The 22,092-nt window shown below is 38.2% G+C and overlaps 1 long non-coding RNA gene across 1 annotated transcript; it reads left to right on the top strand.

The window, feature by feature from the left end:
* The first annotated feature begins 16,325 nt into the window (after positions 1 to 16,325).
* Positions 16,326 to 20,192, top strand: LOC106698895. The gene is made up of 4 exons (XR_002830889.1): positions 16,326 to 16,359; positions 17,150 to 17,344; positions 18,370 to 18,439; positions 19,654 to 20,192. It is a non-coding gene; the product is annotated as an uncharacterized LOC106698895 (long non-coding RNA).
* The last annotated feature ends 1,900 nt before the right edge of the window (positions 20,193 to 22,092 follow it).

Below are 22,092 nucleotides of genomic sequence, written 5' to 3'. Positions count from 1 at the left end.
ATTCTGTGCTTCATCTAGATATACCCACTCCCTCCTCCCCACCCTAAATGCTGCCCCTGTACTTCCCTTCTCTTTCTTTGTTTCTCCTTCCATTCCTTTAAAGCTCACATGCATCAGTGGTTCTCCACTGGTAATGATTTTGCCCCGAGGGGACATTTGGAAATATCTGAAGCCAGTTTTGATTGTCATGACTGGAGATGGGGAGTTGCTAAGGGCTCTAGTGGTAGAGGTTGAGGATGTTGACAAACATCCCACAAAACACAGGACAGCCCCTCACAACAATTACCTGACCCAAATGTTAACAAGTGCCCAGGTCTTGGAACGCTGATATACATCCACCTCAATGCATCTAACCAAAACAATTAAATCGCTTTGACTTAGTTTTAACCCCACATCTCTGTTTTCAACCAGAAACTTTCCATGTGATGCCATTCTGACATTCAAATCAAACCCATTCTCACACATTACCTTTGCTCAGTTCAAATGTCTGATTTTTATGTTATTGCTAAAAAGGCAAATGGTAAACTTTGATATTTCCAACAAATTGATAGAAAATTAAATCTTCTTGTCATAATTTTTCAATCCTTAGAAATATGACTTGAGTAAGTTGAACTCGGTAGAATTACTGGTTATAAAAGAAAAGTCACATTAACAGAATCTTAAAGGGTAAAATTTGTTATTAAAAAACTACACAAAATGAAACAAAAACCAAACCCCCCAAAATATACCCAAAAAGGTGATTGATAAATGAATTATTGGTTTGTAACTCTCTGGGGAAAAAGAATTTATCTTAATTAAGGTAATTTTAGTGAAAATAATAAGAAAAGTGGAAAAATTAGGAATAGTTTATTTTTACCATTTATAATATTGATCAAGGAATTAAGGTGGCTTAAAAAGTTATGCTCTGGAGACCTCTTTCTCTTCAAAAATCCTGAACTATGATATATTCTGATCATATATTCCAATATGATATATTCTGATCATATGCATACTCAGAAAATTCTCAAAGGAACATATTGACATGGAAATGTCAATTGTGTGAAAACAATATGAAAAATATTCCTTAATTTTTCTCTACTGATACCTTGAATTTTAAGACCTGCCTTTACTTCTGAAACAGCTTTTTGTCCAGTGTCCCCACAATCACTTTCATAGCTCCAAACTTCCCAAACGTGACACACTATGCCAGCATTTTTCAAGAATAATTCTCATTCTGCACTGATGTTTAGTGATGTAAGTTTTTGCACAGGCTCTAGCTCAATACCCAGAACATCACAAATGCTCAGGAACTGTTTTATCCTTTCCTATTTCCACATCTCTCCTTATACCCTGACTCCTTAGTACAGTGGTCGGCAAACTCATTAGTCAGCAGAGCCAAATATCAACAGTACAATGATTGAAATTTCTTTTGAGAGCCAAATTTTTTAAACTTAAACTATATAGGTAGGTACATTGTTATTAACTTAATTAGGGTACTCCTAAGGCTTAGGAAGAGCCACACTCAAGCGGCCAAAGAGCTGCATGTGGCTTGTGAGCCGCAGTTTGCCGACCACTGCCTTAGTAGCGCCCTCTCTCTCTCTCTCTCTCTCTCAATCTTCCCTCCAGAAAATCTGCTCACACTGTACCACATTTTCCCGTTACTCTGCTTTCCTCAAGCAGGTGGCCTCTTCCAGGTCACCCTCCTCCTCATCTTTGTTGATCTGAATCTTTTCTGTTCTTTGCACCTAACATCAGTGCAGTGTCCTCAGAGAAACCTTCTCTTCTCTTCTCCTAAACAAATCTGAGGTCTCTCTCCTGCTAACCAATCTAGAACTTTCTTTTGACTTTGTTGAGACTTTGCACATATTGTCTTCCCTCTCTTCTAGAACATCTAAGTTCCTTAACGGTGGGAATTATTCTTGAATATTTCTGAAATCTGAACAAGGCTGGCATAGTTTCTTACAAATGCTAGGTGTTCATTAACTATTTACTGCTTAATTATATGAAAATTGATATTTTTGTGGAGACCAATCTGATAAGAGTTGTGGCCCTGCTGTGGGATAAACCAACATAGTCAAGTTCAATTCCAGTGGTGGAAGACAGATTACTGGCAATCAGGGTCTATTAAAATGTAATGTTTTCTTGTAACTACTCGACTCCCTATATTTTCTTCTCTTGTGACTCTCTCTGAAATACTTTTCTTAATAACTATGCATCTGGAAAACAAATAATGCATTGTAATCTCATTTTTCTTAATGTATTTTCCTCTTCCTTTGGGAAATTTACACTCAGAAGTTTAGAGAGAGGACTGGTGAAAGGAGAAAGGTCCCTCCTGTGGGAAAGGTTTGGCATTGAGCATGTAATATTATTGATGGGCATGTTCTTAAAGATAGAAGCGTGTGCAACCGCTATACAAGCGTCTGAAGTCCATCTGCTAAACATATTTCTGACTTTCCTATTGGTTGAAGCCTATTTTAAAACTTTAACTTTCATTAAAATGAATTTTATCTGCTTTGCAGATCAATATTTAATCCATTCATTTTCTTGTATCTTTGTCCAACTCTAAACTAGGTTCAGGTTAGTGTCTGATGCATTATTGTATCACGGGGCTTTTTAAAATTTCTTGACTTTCCATGGATTATGCATTTTCAAAGATTTTACAGCATTTTCATATTCATGAATAAAGGTAAACATAATCATACTTTCAAAAAGCTCTGAGGCCATTTGCTTGCCTCTAGTCCATATTATTAAGAATCTTGATGATAATGTGCTGCCATTAAAAAGCTGCAATATGCTTTAACTATTCCCATTCTGATCTAATAAAGTACCAATTTTTTCTCTTAATCCAGAACATGCTTTTGTTATTATATATTACTTTAAATAAGAGTAGAGATTAAGAATAGCAAGGTTATCTCACTAGCTCAAGTAACTGGCAAAAAGCATAAACTAGTAAGAAAGAAGTCACATGTGCCTGAGTTTGTGATGAGAAAGGGAATGGGCTTGGCAAAGGAGGTAAGAAAAATAGCTTTGTTATTTGGTTTTCAGTGAAATAGTCCCAGCCATGGGAACATTTCAGGTACTGATGGAGAGTTTTAAATGTAATTGCTGATTTTCTGGCAAAGCAAGCATATTTCTAGTGTCATGGGGAAAATGACATATCAGAACTTTGCCGATTTGAATAAATTCTCAAGATTTCTAGCCTATTTTTATAGGAAGCAATTTGCTCAAGTTTCAGACTTGAAATTTTTCCTCACCCAAAGGATGTAACCATACTAATAAAATAGCCATTTTCTCTTTAAGTACAAGTCATCATGCAGATTGTGGTACTAGAAACATTTTGGTTATTTCCCCCCTGTTAATTAACACATAGAAATCAATTAGGTTTGCTCCTGTAATTTTCATTTAGGATAGAGCATTAAATTTAACAGATGATCAATCTCATTACTTTCACTGAGAGGGTTTTTTTTGTAGCTAGTAGCCACCTGCTTGCAAGCATTTTTATTTGAGGTGCCATGTTTCCATTTCCAAAAGCAGATCCTCACACCATCTGTACCAGAATCACCTGGGATGCTCATTAAAGTGCATGTCGCTGGTTCTCATGTCTATTGAATGTGGCCAGGGAATGTTAATCTTGATGAACACCCTCAGGGATTCTGATGTACACCAACATTTGAGAAATAACAGGTTAATGGGTATGCTTTCAGGCAATCGAGATGGATGCCCATGACGATGAATTATGGCAATACAAATCATCAGGGTCAATAAGTAGCATTAGGCAAGCATTCCTGTGTACATAAATTCAAAATACTATTAGTTATGACATAAATACAGTGGAATGGTCATTTGGTTTGTTACCATTATAATGAATTCAGAAAATCCAATCAGGGTTGGCAAGATAACTGCTGTAGATAAAATCTCAGTTGATTTTATGATCAATTTAAGGCTGAGATGTCCACTCAGCCTTCCTGGGATCTTTGTTTCTGAATGGAAAAGATGATGAAAGAAAGATGGTCAGAATGTACAGAAGTAAATGCAATTGAGGCTACAATTTTAAGGAAACAAAAAAATTCAATCATTAATGGACACACACTCATTCTAAGTCAAAGGAAAGTGCAGATGTGTTTTTGTAAATCTCAGTGTTGCATTTGGAAAACAGTACTCATCACATTTAAAGATTCTGCATAAAAGCCTAAAACAGACAAATTAAAGTGGATTTTTAAGATCATGTTGGTTGATACTCTTATTCCATTTTAAAATAAGAAATAGAGGTCAAAGAATAATAGAATAATGTATCTTCAAGGACCGACCCATGCAAACAATTAAGACAAAAGCAACTAAAATTTGTTTAGTATCTGTTCAGTGACCAGAACTACCTTAGATCCCAGGAAATCAAAGATAAAAAACCACGGAGTCTATGGAAGAACCTTAAGTGAATATTACTAAGTGAAAGGAGCCAATCTGAAATGGTGACATGCTGTGTGAGTTAAACTACCTGACATTCTGAAAAGGCAAAACTCTGGAGATAGTAAAAAGATGAGTGGTTGCCAGGGGCTACTGGGAGGGATGAATAGGTGGAGCACAGACGATTTTTAGGGCAGTAAAACTACTCTGTATGACACTCTAATGGTGGATACATGCCATTATACATTTGTCAAAAGCCATAGAATATACGGCACTAAGAAGGAACCCTAATGTAAACTATGGGCTTTGGGTGATAATGATGCGTCAATGCAGGTTCACTGATTGTAACAAATGTACCATTATGGTGAGGGGTGTTGATAGTGGAAGGAGATCTATGTGTGTGTGTGTGTTTGGGTGGGTTAATGGGTATATGGGAGCTCTCTGTACTTTCTGCTCAATTTTGCTATGAACCTAAAACTGCTCTAACAAAATCTATTCAAAAAAGTTATTGCTGTTCCCTGGAGGACACTAAAGGTCTAAGGCAGTGATGGCGAACCTATGACACTCATTTTTTTGGTTGATTTTTCTTTGTTAAATGGCATTTAAATATATAAAATAAATATCAAAAATAAAAATCTTTGTTTTACTATGGTTGCAAATACCAAAAAATTTCTATATGTGACACGGCACCAGAGTTAAGTTAGGGTTTTTCAAAATGCTGACACGCCGAGCTCAAAAGGTTCGCCATCACTGGTCTAAGGATTGGAATTGATGGTGCAATAGAGTCCATAGTCATCAAGGCAACCAAGGAAGTAAATATTAAGAAGTAGAACAGCATGGAGGAAGGAACAAGTAACTATGGAGAGAGAAGAATGAGGGGACACTTTTGAGAACGGGGTCTGAACTGAATTGTGAGGATCAAGAAAAACCCCTCTGGTAGATGCAATCCAGTATATTTGACATTCCAGTATATACTGGTATATACTGACCTTGATTGGGGAATGGTAAGCACCTGCTATTGCTGGAGTAAAACTGGAAGAAGAGGAGAGAGCTGTAAGGAATGAGCTGGACAAGTAGGACGGGGCCAGGTCAGGAAGGGCTGACAGCCACATATGCTGCACATGTACATTTACATACACATATACAGTCATACAGTGCACACACCCAAACACATACATATATAATTATAAACCCTGTTGGGGGAAACTGAAAACCTTTTAGCAGAAAAGTGATGTGGCCTAATTTTCATTTTATAAAGAGCCCTGGTTACTTGTGGGGACCTGGAAGAAACAGTAAACTGGGTAAAGTTAAGATTCTATGGCAGTAAAAGAAAGAGCAGATTCATATTAAAGAGATATTTAAGAAGTTGGATCCACTGAACTTGATGAGTGCTTTCTAGTGGGAGGTAAGAGAGAGAGGAGTCAGAAATTTGCTCATAAGTTTTGGGATGAAGAAAGGGGTGTTAAACTCAATCAAGACCGGCAATGTAGAAGTAAGACCAATTTTAAAGGTGGGTATTGTCTCAAGGTTAGAGAATTGATGTTAGACATATTGAGTTGGAGGTATCTCTGGGACATCAATGCATTCCACTGGATCCCTTTCAGATGTCCACCATGTATAGGTACTGGAGATTCAGCAATGAACAAGACAGTCCTTGTCTGATGGAGATTACTGTTAGTGGGAAAGGAAGGCTTCACACGGTAACTACAGGTGTGATATCTGTTGTAAAAGAGCATGTCTAACTAGATATACAGAAGAGGCCTAGGATGCAGGCAGCCCTGAAAGCCAACAGTATAGAGGTGAGAGTTGACATCATAAAGACGAATGAGGTGGCTGAGAGAGAAGATAACAAATGAGAAGAGGCGAGGGTTGCAGACATCTAGGTGGGCATCTCACTATTATAGGGACAGCAAAGGAACCTGTGAACGAGTGGTCAGAGAATCACAGAGGGAGAATCAGGGAAGAGTGGTGTTTGGAATGAAGGGAAAACTTTCAGACAAATGAAGTCAGGACATGCTTTGCAAAGCTGAAATCAGATAAAGCCTCAGAGATGTTCTTGAGAAGGCTTTTGTGATGGCTGTGAGAGTTAGAATGAATCGGTAAGGGGTAAAGCCTCATCAGAGTGTGTTGAGGATGAAGGAGAAATTTTAAAAGAGGCCATGTTCTAGATACTTGGTCCTAGAGGGAATGGGAGAGAGAGGGAAGTAAAGAGACACAAGATAAAGGGTAGGTGTTGAAGATGGGAGGCATTTGAACACAGTTAGTGAGGAAGGAAAATAAACTAGTGGAGAAGGAGAAGTGAAAATTAGATAGAAAAGGGCAAAATTATGGAGCAAGGTCCAGACAAGGCCAGGAGGGCTGGGAGTGCATTGACAGTTTTTAAGTTAGCTTTAAAACTAAGTAGAAAGAGGGTAGAGTGTGTATGGCTGAGTAGAGGTGAGAAAGGGGATACAAAGAGATTACTAAAATAGAAATTCAAAGATAAGCAATTTTTTTATTTCATTAATATTGTCAGTCTTAATCACTTTAATATTTATAACCTGTAATATATTATCTCATATTTAAAATTTTATCTCATCAGAATAAAAAAAAACTTTAAAAAATACCCAAATTATGGCTGCAATGTGAAGTGAGTGTCAAACATAAAAAATGGATTTGATTTTTAAAGGCCCTCTCGAGGGCTTTATATTGAAATGAGGCAAGGCCCTCTGAACTCTATAGATCACGGCAGGAACATGGTTCCAGGAAATTTGGGGGTCATGTCATTCTTGGCGACTTTTCTAACAAACAGAAGCTCTGCTGCAGAGTTCTATAAATATTTATCAGCCACGACTTTTACCCACAGGAGGTTAAAGAGCTCCGAGTTTTGGATGAGAATGCACAGTTGTCTGATTTGACCTGAATTAGCAGGCAAAAAGAAACCTTCAGATTTAAAACCACTTAGTGCCACAAAATAATGACATCTTTGCAAAACATTGTAAGATAATAAGAGTTGGTCCACTAATTTACCAAGCACTGTCAGTACTGTAGTAACTTTTATCATTATAATCATATTCAATGAATTATATTTGCTTTCAGATAGGTCTTGATTGCCTCAGAAGAAAATGAAATGAAACATTCCTAAAATGCATGAGATGTTAACTGGGTTAATTTAACCTTAGAAATTCATTAACTTCCTCTTTACTTTTCAACTGCTCCTGGTGCAGACTTGACTACAGCTTGCCATTTTATTCAAAGTTTCATCCTGTGTTTCCATAAAAATGCATTATGATTTTTATTTTACAAGGTTAACATTTTTTGGTGTATAAAGTAGTTAACGTCTTGATGGTTTTATTAAAGAAGTGATATTTGATTAATTTAAAAATAAGCATGAGAATGTATTCAATAGGTCATTCAAGTGAAATATAAAGGATGGAAAGGGAAGTAGCTACCATTATCAATCTTTTTAGAAATATATTCATTTGTGATACTCCCAAATGTGACAACTTAAGCATTTACATCATATTACAAAAAACAAGCCATGAAACTGAAGAGTTTTATAAACTGCCAATTATACCAATTAGATTTTATCCAATCATGCTAGAAGAAAGTGCATTTTTTTCTTTTTTTCATGATGGAAAATGATACTACAACATAGATTTCATATGGAAAGGCCATCAAAGACAATGTGAGAAAAATGTAGGAAAAAAGTCTTATAGAGATGTTTTATTAATAAAAGATGTTTAATTAATGAAAACTTAATGCTGTTTATCCAGCTTTTGTTATTTGTCAGCTTTGAAAACATTGTGATTTTCTGTGATTTATTTTCTCATTATAAATAAATATTTACGTTTATACTTAATTTTGTCTCTTACATTCTTTATTTTTTGAAGCCCCACACAATCTAGATCTGCCCTGGGGTAAATTTGATAATTTTCATTGGAAATAGCTTTTTCCAGAACTTTTTTTTTAAATGCTCCAGTATTTAATGTTTTCCTGGACAAGCCTCACTCAGCTCTGTCCAAGGATTCCAAGTATTTTTCTTACAAGTACATTTTATTGCTGTAAGAGCTTATATTTTACAGTACTTACATCTTTCTCAATGATCAATTTTTCTTTAATATTTAGTCCATTTGATCTTTTTTTCCAATCTAATAGTTCCCATCTCACAAAAGAACAAAAGCAAGGTGTTCATGTTCACAGTAAAATCATAAAATGACATGTAGACGATGATGTGTATGATCTGAAGGGTATGCATAAAAGTAACAATAGCTGCTAATATACTACTAGTGTTTTTTCCTCTTGTAATATCTTTTGTTAAAAAAGCATTTTAACAAATCAGTGCATACAAAATCTTGAATATAAAAGAATACTTGGGGAACTTCATACTGAAGCGGTACTGATTTTTGATGCATGTTTCATTAGCAATAGATTTATTGTCCTGTAATAATGTTAGTTTAGCAACCTTTAGCACTATTCTATTTATATTTCATCAAGGACTCAAAGGTGGCTATTTTCATACTTATTTCCTAAAATCTAATACCTGGGGAAATAGACACATCCTATATAATAAAAGGCTAATGTGCAAATAGACCAAACAGCAGACTGACCAGTCTCTATGATGCACCCTGACCACCAGGGGGCAGACACTCAATGCAGGGAGTGCCACTCAACCAGAAGCTAGGCTCATGGCTGGCGAGTACAGCAGCATCAGTTGTGGGAGCATCTCCTTCCTCTGCGGCAGCCTCAGGATGTCCGACTGCTGGCTTAGGCCTGCTCCCCCTGGTCTGAGAGAGGGCACAGGCTGGGCTGAGGGACCCCCTCCCCCGCCCCGAATGCACTAATTCTGTGCACCGGGCCTCTAGTATTTATATATATCTTGACAATGCACGTTTTGCAATCATACATGAGTTGATTATTGAAGAGTGACCAGGTTTTCTATTTTCCTTGCTATCGTTTCATAGCTGCCTCAGTATACTTGAACATAATAAAAGGTGTCTGAATTGGTGATTGAGGTTCTTTTAAATCTGAGGGAGTGTCGGGGTGACATGTGTCTTCTGTGCACATAACCTTTTTCCTTTTTAAAATGAACTTTATGGAAAGCAGGAAGTTATAGTAATGTTGTATTTTGAATTGCCTAGAGAGAAAAGTATCCCAGAAAATGCCCGTTTTTCCTAGTTCTGCAGTACCTGATGACCTATGGAAATTGTCTTTAGTTGGCTTTCTCAAGGTCATGATTATAGATTGACTCTGAGGACAGAGCCATGGTACCACTCCCACCCAGTTCCCAGCCAACTGTCTAGAGATTTGTGCTGATGTTCCTAACTTTGAGGGGAGGGGAAATTAGGCAGAGATAAGTGCAAATGTGTTCCTGGTCATGACAGATTAATTCACCATTCACCTACTTGGACCTAGAAAATGGCGAATCCGTAGATTCACTTCCGTAAACAAAGGAGAGTACGTTGCTGTAGACACCAATTAGTGGAGCAGGGAAGAATTGCTCATTTTGGAAGCAGTTTGCTGTTTTGAAAATCAAGCTCGGTAAATAGGGTTGCATGAAAAGCAATCCTGAAATATTGCATGATGTCACACCCTGGCACATTTGAAAATATTTCCATTTATGTGAAATTGTACATGATGCCAGTTTTACTGTGCTTATATCTGCGTATTTGTATTGACAGTTGGCTGCAAGTTAAAAGATTTTGTGTAGTAAAGTCAAAATACCATGCATACAAACCAAATAAGAGATATTTATTTTGAGTCATATTTTATCATTTGTGGCCACTATGGATTCCAACTAGAATATATTTTCCCCTAGTCTTGGTGTTTAATCTTAACACAGCAACGGATCACAGGATATATTTTCCCCAGTAGAATCAACTGCATGTTAGAACCACCTTGTTTTTCTGAATTCCACTTAGAGCAGTACTTTGTCTTAGGAAATGGAGTTAGAATTGAGCATGGTTGTGAAAAAAATAAATAACATGTCTTGATGAACTATAATGCTTGGCAAAAGTAGTTTCTACCCAGGGCTGATACACATCAAGATGGGATTATGATTCTTTGTACCTAATTGATAAAAGATTGCCCAGTGCACCCTATGAATCATTACTCCCATAAATGAAAATAGGAGTTCATCTGGCATTGCTGGCCAGTAAAATCTCTAACAAGAGTAATTATAGAACAGCTTCATCCATAGGGCAATGGGGCTCACAAACAATTTAGGAGCAAAACGGTTTATCACATATTTTCCTTGCCCTTGTAAAAATCTATTACATTATACAGTAAATTTGACTACATTGCTAATACTACCACATCATGTAAGTGCATTTCTGGGGCATGTTTAAAGATGAGCACTTTCAGTGGCATAAAGCCAACCAGAGCCCACGTAACCCAAGTGTTGATTTCAAGGCTCCCAGATGCTTTTTTATTCATGCCAAATTAGATGCCATTTTAAAAGCTTGAATTCTTAATGAATTTTTATTGTTTTTATTAGTCCATGGTTGGAATCATAGAAGGATTTCTAAGGCATCGATTTTTTTTCAGTTTTTAAGACTATGGAGAAATAAGAATTCTGTATGGGACATTCCATTCCTCCCTCTACAGCATCCACAAAAAGAAAAAACCTGTGAAGTAGAATTTTATTTTTAACTCAATGGAAATTCACTACTAATTCATAATAGATGTCTTATCTATAACAACAAAGGCACTGAGCTTTATTATATGTGTTTAGTGAACATATTTATAAAAAACTGAAAGATCAGCCATGTTGGGCTATTCTTTGTTATTTCAAATAACAGCCCCTATTTTGGTCATAAACAGAATTATCAAGTTGGCCGTGTCTGACTGTCTTAAACTAGGAGGAAAGAACATGTTGGTTTTGCCTGCTGGTGAGTAGGGGATGAAATTAAGGTAAAGCAGGTGTGAATCGAGGTTGGAGAAGACTGGCTGTGGCAGGAGATATGATTCATTCCTGCTACTTGAACCAGAAGTCCAGCTACTACATTTCAATGGCTCTTATCAAATGACACCAATGCCTGTTTGAGCAGATAACCAGGAAGGTGAAAGTGAAAGTCAAGGTGAGGTAAAGACCAGAGGCTAAGTCCATCTGTGGGGAAGGAGAAGTTGGAATGACTTACTGGATAAAACTCTCCCTTCTTCCATCATTTAATTGACTGAGGGTCAAGGGTGGACTTCTCTAGCAGGAGCTATCTGTGGTTTAGAATGATAGGGAGGCACCATGTTGTGTTTTTTCTTAAACTCTCTGTCTACTTGACATCCATTCACACGGCCATTTGTCTTAACTCTATTTCCTCCCTTCCTGTATTTTTGGTGCTCTGGCTTTGGTGGCCTAAATGACTGGGGAGTCAGCCCCTCCCAAGGCTACCCAGTTTTTAGAGACAACGAAGGACTCACCAGGGAATACACCTTTCCTATGTAAACTAACCGATCTAAAGCCCCGCCCCCCATCTCTTTGATCAAACTCTTACACACTAAGTTAAGTTAACCTGCTTTAAGTGAACCCAGGGCCAGGTACTAGACAACTATGCCCCAAAGCTTACTGGAATTATTCAAACTAGCAAATCCCAAGTGTTTATTCTGTCCTGCCTCATCTTTCCTACAAAACCACAATAAAATCTCTGACCTAGATTTTCCTCTCTCTCCTGTATCCTGAACAAAACCAGTGCTTCCCAAGTCAAATTATTAACAGCTCAGCAGTGGAAAAACAACAGTTGCTAAAAAGGAATGATGTTAGGAAATAAAAGTGCTCATCAGAGGACCATGATTTTCTTCTCAAAGCTTCAGTGATGTTGATAACTATTGAGATGAGTTGATTATGGGTGACGAAATTGGGAGTTTTGGTGTTGGCTGAGGATACAGAAAGGTGTTGACAGGGAAAGCAGATGAAATCAGCAGGACAATGGTAGATTTGGGACCTTCTTGGACAGAATAGAGCCTCAGGCTGCTTACACTGTCATTCAATATGATTTTGGATATCAAAAGACAGCTCCAGATGACATGGCCTCTAAGAATAGAAGTTACACTGGAATGTGGAAGAATAGTAATAATACTTAAAAATTCAGAGATAGAAGAGACACGATAGACTTTTCTTTTAGTTATATTGCTTTTTAGACAGAACGGTTTAAATTCTTTTCCAGAATATTTGAATAGTGATTAGAAAGTTTGGCTCTGTGCAGTCTATCTTCAAATACATGAGATTGGACTTGTCTTGTTTCTCACCCCTTTTGAAGTTCAAGGTATCCACAGACTAACCTGACAAATAAAATTCTTTGGTGTGCATTTTGCCTTGTATCTTTCTGAACCCAGTGGTCTCAATATTTATTTTTTAACTTATTTTCAGAGGAAACTGTGGTACTTCATAAGCCTGGGAGTTAGAATATCTGGGTTTTGGATCATTGTTCAATGTGTCCTTAGCAAAGCCCTCTAGTTTTTTGAAGAAAAATGGGCATAATAATGCATTTCCTTAAAAATGATTAAGCCAAGCACCTGAGATAGTACACATGAAGCTGTACCCAGAGGTACAAGATGAATATTATCATGTCATTTGAAGGGATGGGAAATTCAGGCAAGAGGTGGAGCTAGACTGGAGTCATCTATTTTTCTTTTAAATTATACCCCACCCATGATAGAACCTTTTTTGCTCATGCTCAGGATTATCTCTGCCGTTTAGTTTGCTTGAGAACAAGAGTTGGGTTCTCACAATTCAGAATTCAGGCAAACCCGAGATCCTCAGGGGAAGCATAATGAAGGAACCCACTTGTATTCTCTCTTTGTTTCAGTAATTGTCAGTCTTTAATTTATTTCCTTTGAGAAAGAGCTTATCTCACTATCAACTCATTAGTGGCTTAATACAGGGTAAGCTGATTATAGGCAATCTGAACAGTGACTGTTCGAACCGCAGAGCAATCAAGCTAATAATACCATTTCAGAATATGCCTCCTGGATCTATCATTTCAACTGATCTTGTTAGATTTTATGTGTATAGGCATCTTCAGTGCCTCTGTTCCTGGGATCTTGCGTGCACTGTGGTCTTCCCAGAAAAAAAGGCCACATGACGCCATATATTTGGGGGGAAAGGAAATGAAATTGTTCATACATTACCACTTGGTTCTCAATTGGTGACTTTATCCAAATACTCCAAGATTCAGTCTGAAAGAAAATATGAGATAATGTTACCAGAGGGGTCAGGGATTAGCTGGAGAAGGTAACTAAAGCGGAAACAAGGACGATTCACACTGAATACCCGGGGTGAAATAAAGGAATTTGAAACCTTTCCGAATCCTTTCCTTTTAGTCTGTCTCCAAGAGGCTGAAACATCTGGTGAATCATGTCAAAGATTCAATCAGTCATCCCTGTGTTTGGTGTTTATGATGCCAGACATCTGGATGGACTGAGTCTCTCTTTTCTTCAATTAAATCAGCTGGATGTTTTGATTTCCTGCAGAATCAGCTTTAGTCCAAATAACACACATCGTTGTCTTATTTGTACTCATGTTCTGTTTGGATCCTTTTTGTTTTCAATTTCTATTAAGGATTGGTTTAAAAATAGTTTTGTATGTTGTTTACTACATTTGAGCATTAATATGAGTATTAATAAATAAATCAGAGAAACAACGTTGACTTGACCATTTTACTTTTTTCTAAAAGAAACCTGAATGTTACATATAATGAGTGGACATTGAGAGAGTGAAATAACAATGTTAAATAGTTACATAGCTAGTTCTTAGCAGAGCTCAGAATATCCCCTTTGATGTAAAGACAGCTGGCACTGACAGTCAGTTTAATTGTGTGTAACAGGAACACACAATCTATGTAATTGATGCATTCCTAGGCTTTTTAGTCCATAAGAATTTGGTCTGGTTTTATATTATTTTCAGATCCCCTTTGCATTCTTATCTGGAAAGGCTTCTTGGCAACTTGGTGATGGGAGGAGATTTCAAAAGAGATGAAAGGAAACCATGAACACATACTGTTTTAATGAAATATTTTCTAGGAGAGAAATCAAACCTCAACATAGACAAAACAGAGTTTATTACTGTAAATATGATAGAAAACAACTGAAGAATTTGGGATTAACATTTCATGCCTCACTTACCATCTCATGCCTCACTCACCACATTTTCAGGGGACCTGCCTCACACACAAGTCAGAAGTGGGTGCTGCTTTTTCTCTTCTTTGGTGTTAAAGAAATAACAGTTCAATAAAGAATAAAGAACCATCTTGATGAGATTGTAGTTGATTTTGATGGACAGATTAATTATGATTTTAGGGGTCTTATTATAATCACTGAGCCAAATCGGCTATTTTCTATTTAGATTGTGAGAGTTATATGACACATGTCTAAAAACAACACATAAAAATTTTCACCAAAATTAGGTAGAGCTCCATTCCTTCAGAATCACCCACCATACCTTAAGTCAGATCAGTTGCTAAAATAAAAACTAAACTCCACTTTGATGCTACTCTGCCAGATGTGGATCTTTCTTGACACTTTTTCTGGAGTTGATTTGGCAGATGTTTCTAGTGCACAGATATTTATTGCAGACATTCTGGAAAAGATAGGAAATTTAAAAAATAGAAAAAGAAACTCAAAATATATTTTTTTCTCTGAGAATGTTTGACTTATATACACCCTTACACATACATATTTAAGAAAATGCATCCACATTTAAAACCATAGACTCATACTGAGCACATTATTTTGTAATTTTCCTTTTTAAAAACATAATTGGCAATGTCATCCATATAATACGCATTTATTTTCTTTAGCAGGGATCAACAAACTGTTTTTGTAAAAGGCTAGATAGTAAGTACTTTATGACTTGCAGGGAATACTATCTTTGTCCCAACTACTCAACTCTTAGAATGTAGCTATTCACAATGTATAAATAAATGAGTGCGATTGTGTCCTAATAAAACTTTATTTACAAAACAGACAGTGGGTCAAATTTAATCTGTGAGCTACAGTTTGCTTGTTCTACATGTCTTATTTTTAGTAACTATATTATTATGTACTTTTAAGTCTATTTAGTAACAATATTGTGATGAAAATTCTTACCACTAAAACTTGGTACACAATGGACTAGATTTTCCTCAAGATAAATCCTTGGAAGAGGGATTTCAGAATCAACAGAAAAGACTTTATAAAGTGCTCAATATGTATTTTTCAATAAATGTCCACAAGTTGCAATTTCCATTCTCACAAATGATGTAAAAGAGGGCCTCTTTATCCATATCCTCCCTAACAAAGCTTACTATGGATTTTTTTTAAATCTTGATCAATTTGATAGCTACTGTTTTGAGTTTTCTTTTTTTGATCTCTTTTTTATATGTTTAACATTTAATCATAAATCAGTTATTTCATTCCGGTCAACCTAATTTTATAAATGATGAAAACATGCAAATTTAGTTTCAGCACATTACATGATTTGTATCCATAATTAGATGAGCACATAGGTGCTATTGAAACAGTAGGGACTATTCATCAAGTCCCTATTCAGCCACTGGAATTGTAAAATAAGCCATGTTTCTTTTCTATTCTTGCTTCCTTTGACTCTTGTCCATAACCTAAGAAAATGTCTTTTTGAACTTTTTTGTTCTTCTTTTTCCCCTCACTGAACCCTCCCATGGGGAGCACACTTTATCTGACTCACTGGAAGGCAAAATTCTGTGAGATAAATGTGCTAAAGGTCATAGACATTGTTGTGGGTTGAATTGTGTTTGCATAAAAGATATGATGAAGTCCTAACCTCCAGTACCTGTGAATGTGACCTTATTTGGAAATAGGGTCTTTGCAGACATAATCAGGGTAAGATGAGGTTGTTAGTGTGGGCCCAAATCCAATACAACTAGTGTCCTTATAAGAAGTGGAGCAGACTGAGAGAGACAGAGGGAAAACAGCCCATGTGAAGATGGAGACAGAAATTGGAGTTATTAGCCTTAAACTAAGGAACTCCTGGGCTACCAGAAGCCAAAGAAGGTAAGGAAGGATTCTCCCTGAGAGGTCCAGGAAGAAGCATGGCCCTGCCAATACCTGATTTCAGATGTCTAGATTCCAGAACAGTAAGAGAATAAATTTTTGTTGTTTTAAGCCACCTAACCTGTAGTAGTTTGTTATAGCAGCCCTAGGAAACTGACATAGGCATGAATGGCCATCAGCTTTATTGGAGACTAGTGGCCTGGTGCATAGAATTCTTGTGTGTGTGTGTGGGGGGGTTGTCCCTCAGCCCGGCCTGCACCCTCTGCAATCTGGGACTCCTCGGACATCCCTCTCACAATCCGGGACCACTGGCTCCTAACTGTTCACCTGCCTGCCTGCCTGATTGCCCCCAAATGCCCCCGCCGCCAGCCTGCTCACCCCCAACTGCACCGCCCCCACCAGCCTGATCACCCCCAACTGCCCTCCCCTCCTGGCCTGATCATCCCTAATCACCTCTGCCTTGACCCCACCACCATGGCTTTGTCCAGAAGGACATCTGGAAGGTCTCTTGGAAGGTCTCCCAGTCTTATTAGCATATTACCCTTTTATTAGTATAGATGTCCAGTCTGAGATTCTGCCCACTTTTCTCTCTTTCAAGTGGAGCTCTCATTAGACAAATCCCTTTTTCCCTTATGACTGGTCTGCCCATGACCTGGGGATTTATTTATTTCAAGAAGGAAGGTGGAGGAAGCTCTTTGGGCCTTGAATCCAGACCTCTATCTCTCCACTTTTATGATAATAATATCATCATTGAAGTTGATATTTTGATCTCCAATACCCTTTCCACCAGAAATCTCTACAGATAGTGCATGAGCCTGAAAGTCTTGAGGAAGACATGGGGAGTCTGGCATTTTGGTGATCAACTAACCCCTGGAGATGTCCAGCCAATGTCCAAGTAGGCTTAGGTCTCAGCAAGCATGGCTTCAGGGCCCTCTGGCTGATATTGATCCAAGAAGAAATGCTGTGGTCATATCTGATATCACAGGTATGTGATTGTTGGAAAGGGAAATTTTATATTCCAGTTAAGTCTTACCTTAAAACAGATTACACATTGTACAAGTGTTTTAGGCCCTGGAAAAGGAAATGATTTGTTTTCCTTTAACTGTATATTTTTTCAGCCAAGACTTTAAAATCAAAAGGCAGATAAGTTTCCAATGGACCTCCGAGAATATGTGCATGAGGTTTGAACATTTTTTTAGTATTTATCATGAGTAGGTAACACAAGATGCCTTGCCCTAAACTTATTCTCTCTTGTCTTATTTTGAACTACTTCAAGGGATAAGGAAGAAAGCTGTGGAAGGGTTAAGTTCATGAATTCATGAATGTATCAAGAAGAGTAAGAGTCCTTAGTACACACTAGATCAGTAATCTTCTTGAATTGAAAAAAAAAATCACTCAGTGGTTATTATTAGAAACTCAATGGTTGAAAGGAAATTTAAAAGGCTTATTTCCTAGAAAGCTGATTTTAGAAAAGCTTCCCCAGAAAGGCTGGGAAGAAGTCGATTGGTGTATATGACATGCTTTTGTCTTAATGTCAAAACATGAGTTGTGGGAGAGAGAAAGTAAAGTAAGACATACTGGTTTCAGTGGGGCAGGTGAGAGTTTTTCTTATTAGAAACTTTAAACTTTTGGTTGATAGGTAAACAGGAGATAAGTGCAGACCTAACTGTTTATATAAGAGTGGGATCAGGAGGCTTTCTGTGATGAGGTTGGAAGGCCTAAGGGCTTCAGGCCAGAGGATATGGGAGAGACTCGAAGACACCTTCAGCATGACTGTGAGGAGAAGTGAAGTCAGATCAGCTAGTGTGCATAACAGACAGAGCGAGCTGGGAGAGACAGGCCCTAAATTCTACCATCACAGGCCCCAGCCACAGGAAGATGCCCAAGGACGGGGCCTAGAAGACAGCAGCAGGCTTAGGTGGGGGCTGTTTGGGCAGCCATTCAGATGCAGGGCCCAGGGGGACACAGAGGACACATGTGGATTCAAAGAGTCTATCCTTTCTGTCCTAGGGTGCTGTCAGTCATGTCCTTATCTCATGGCGTCAGAAACCATCTTAGAGAAGAGGACCCGAAAAACCAGGTATTTATATCAAGATCCTATTCAGCCTACTGCTTCAAATAAAGTTATATGATTGGGCTGAAGTAGAGTTTTTTCCCTCTGTAACCCACCAGAGAGGGTGTCATGAGTGATCAGATTATAGGTCAGATTCTATTTCTCAGTTATAGAGAAATAAAGTACCTGTTCTGCAGTTGTACATTTGGGTGTAGAATACAGAGGTTTTATTATGCAATAAAAACTTCACATGCATATGCTATTTTTAGCAGGCTCTAAGAAGGGAAGGTTAAAGTCTAGGGACCAGCAACAGGGAGAAGGGCTCTTTATCCTAATGCCACAACCTGTCCATGCTCACCCTTCCCTTCTGGACTCTTCCAGATGCTCTTTGTTTATTAGGTTCCTTCAGAAGTAGTGGGGAGGACGCGGAGCCAGGGACATTTTAGGCTACCATCTCCTCCAAGTCGGCCCTTTGTCCAGCTTTGGAAAGTCTGTGTATTAATGAGGCTCCAGAGATGAGACACATGACAAGGATGTGCTGTGTGCTCACAGACCTAACTCATGATCTGGGCTGGCCATCCGTCTGGGGCTGCTGATTTCTTGTCCATTTATTTCTGTGGGTACATATTTCAGTCAATAAATATGTACCCACAGGGCTAAGCAGGGGTATTATAAATGGAAAAAAAATGTTCCACATATTTCCCTCAAGAGGTTTACAAACTGAGAAGTAAACAAGCTGCAAGAAAGGTGGGGAAGGAATGGTGAGTTCATCTGCTATTTTTCACACCAAATCTTCTTAGACATTGAACGTGGGAGAACAGAACTTGGCAAAATATAGAAAATGAAATGCTGTATTTGCGTAGACTCTCTAGGAGATTGGAACTTTCTGAATGTCTTTAGCTACCAGACATCATGGAAGATCAGAGAAGGAACACCAGACAACAATGACCTTGTCCAATGATCTCTACTTCTGACTTAACACAGAAGATTCTTGTAGAAAGGACAACTTTACACAAAAGCAGTAAACTAAGGAGAGAGTGGCATGAAGCACAGAAACCTCTTCCTTCATTTGGGAAAAAAACCCAGAAGTTTCCTGTTGTTGGTTTGTGATGTCATCTTAGAATACCAAGGAAAAACCATGTTTGTAGACATCAGGGGGACGAAGCCCAAGTCTCTCCAATAGTACACAGGAAATGAGCACAACATGTGGGACCCAAACTTGCCTTTGTCTTCTTTTCCAGTCACTTGCTATTTTGCCACACTCGGCCACCCAGTCTCAGGCCCACCCAGCGGATCTTGGTGCCAGCAAGAAAAGATGCGGTTGCAGTTAGGCGTAAACATGAGAACTTGTGTTAAATGTGCTAAATCGCAGCTAATGGGATGCCGGGCGTTTCTCTGTAATGTGCAATGGAATGTATAACAATATGCATGTGTAAAGCCATGCTACTTGAACTACCGGGCTTCCCATTTATAAATAAGATATATATTATGCACGGAAGTACTTAATATGAAGAAATATGGTAAGTAATACAGATTATGTTCTATGAAAGAAATGAGGGAGCTATGATTTCTGGTCTTGTGAATTCAGTTCTCAAACTTGGCCTACAGAAATAGGAAAAATGTGAGCATCCAGAGCCCTCTCCCAATTGGTACTACGGTCTCGTGGGGCTCTCTTACTAAGAACATTCTTCTTTCAAGTGCAAGAGCAGTCCTGCATTGTTCACAGGATAATATTTTGTTACTGACTTATAATTGCTTCACTCAAATATATTATTGCCCCACTTTTATAATTTTTCAAAAATATTGCCTATTAATATACTTGCTAATGGCAAGACTAGCTCAGGCATAATAATTATACATGTCAACATTTATTTAGCTCTACATTGACCATACTCTACAGCTTGCCTGGGAAAATTTTAATGTATTTTTGTGCTCCAGCGTGTTTATGAAGAATAGTCTCTTTGACTCTCAAAAAATGTCCTGTTTGGGTGATAAATTACCAAGTCAACTTAATCTCACAAATATCAATGTCCCCGGCTCTGTGCTAAGAATTTAGTGTATTTTGCCCCAGCTGGTTTGGCTCAGTGGATAGAACGTCGGCCTGTGGACTGAAGGGTCCTGGGTTTGATTCCAGTCAAGGGCATGTGCCTGGGTTGTGGGTTCGATCCCCAGTAGGGGGTGTGCAGGAGGCAGCCAATCAATGATTTGCATCATTGATCTCTCTCTCTCTCTCTCTCTCTCTCTCTCTCTCTCTCTCTGCCTTCCTCTCAGAAGTCAATAAAAATATATTTTAAAAAAAGAATTTAGTGTATTTTATCTCATGTGGTCCTAAGCAAGCAAGCAAACCAATGAACTGTGATTTCTGCCACTGTCTCTAGCTGCTGCAGCAGGCTCATCCTCATACTGAGATTTGATGGGCCAAGATCTCAAAGGGGAAGGAAACACATCCTCTTCTTCTTTCCCCCTTAGAATAGCGGTTCTCAACCTGTGGGTCGCGACCCCTTTGGAGGTCGAACGACCCTTTCACAGGGGTCGCTTAAGACCATCCTGCATATCAGATATTTACATTACAATTCATAACAGTAGCAACATTACAGTTATGAAGTAGCAACGAAAATAATTTTATGGTTGGGTCACAACATGAGGAACTGTATTTAAAGGGCCAGAAGGTTGAGAACCACTACCTTAGAACATTTGTCTATTTGTTGGCTGTTCAAGGAAAAGAAGCTAAAAAGAAATAGTAGTTCAGGGTTTTAACATATAGCCTACATGCAAAAAAGTACATAAATCATAAGCATATCTATATTAATAAAAGCATAATATGCTAATTAGACCAGACATCCTTCCGGACGTCCTTCCGGATGAAGCCAAGGCTGTGAGGGAAGCCTGGGTCCTGGGTGCCAGAGGGAAGCTGGTACCAGGGAAGGAAGGCCTACTCTTGCACAAATTTCATGCATCGGGCTTCTAGTAATTCAATAAGATTTCACAAAGTGAACACATTCCTGTAACTACTGCCCCAGTGAAGAAACAGTTCCACCATCCTAGGAGGGGTCCATGTGCCTTTTCTCATGCATTACCCACCACAACCGTAGCTACCATTCTGACTTACTAGTATCTCATATGTAAGTTTTACTTGTTTACGAACTTTATGTAGATGGACTCATATAATATATTCCCTTTTATTAAAAAAATAACATTTTTATTGATTTTTAGATTCAGAGGAAGGAAGAGGGAGAGAAAGACTGATGGGTGAGAGAAGCATCCATCAGCTGCCTCCTGCATGCCCCCTACCAGGGACCTAGTCTGAAACCTGGGCTTGTGTCCTGAACAGGAATCGAACCAGCAACTTTTTGGTGCATGGGACAACACCCAACTAACAGAATCACACCCGTCAGGGCCACCCTTTGTGTCTTTTACTGCTGCAGAGTATTTTTTGTTTAACAGGAGATAATTTACTCCTACTAGAGGTATGATTAAATTATTGTGTAATTACCTGCTTGATGTGCTCCAACTCATTTTAATGCAAATCTGATGAGGATAAGGACTGTGTTTCTTTCACTGCTGTATCTTCAACATCTAGCATAGTTCCTTGAACATGGAAAGTGCTCAGAAATGTACCAAATGAATAAATAAAGGTTACCACTGTCCCAACCCACTCCCATGCCACACCCAAAAAACCA

The sequence above is a fragment of the Myotis lucifugus genome, unplaced genomic scaffold (assembly GCF_000147115.1).
Source record: "Myotis lucifugus unplaced genomic scaffold, Myoluc2.0 scaffold_3, whole genome shotgun sequence".
In the NCBI taxonomy this organism is placed as follows: Eukaryota; Metazoa; Chordata; class Mammalia; order Chiroptera; family Vespertilionidae; genus Myotis; species Myotis lucifugus.
Note: the sequence above shows the minus strand (reverse complement) of the source record. Positions and strands in the feature narration are given on the sequence as shown.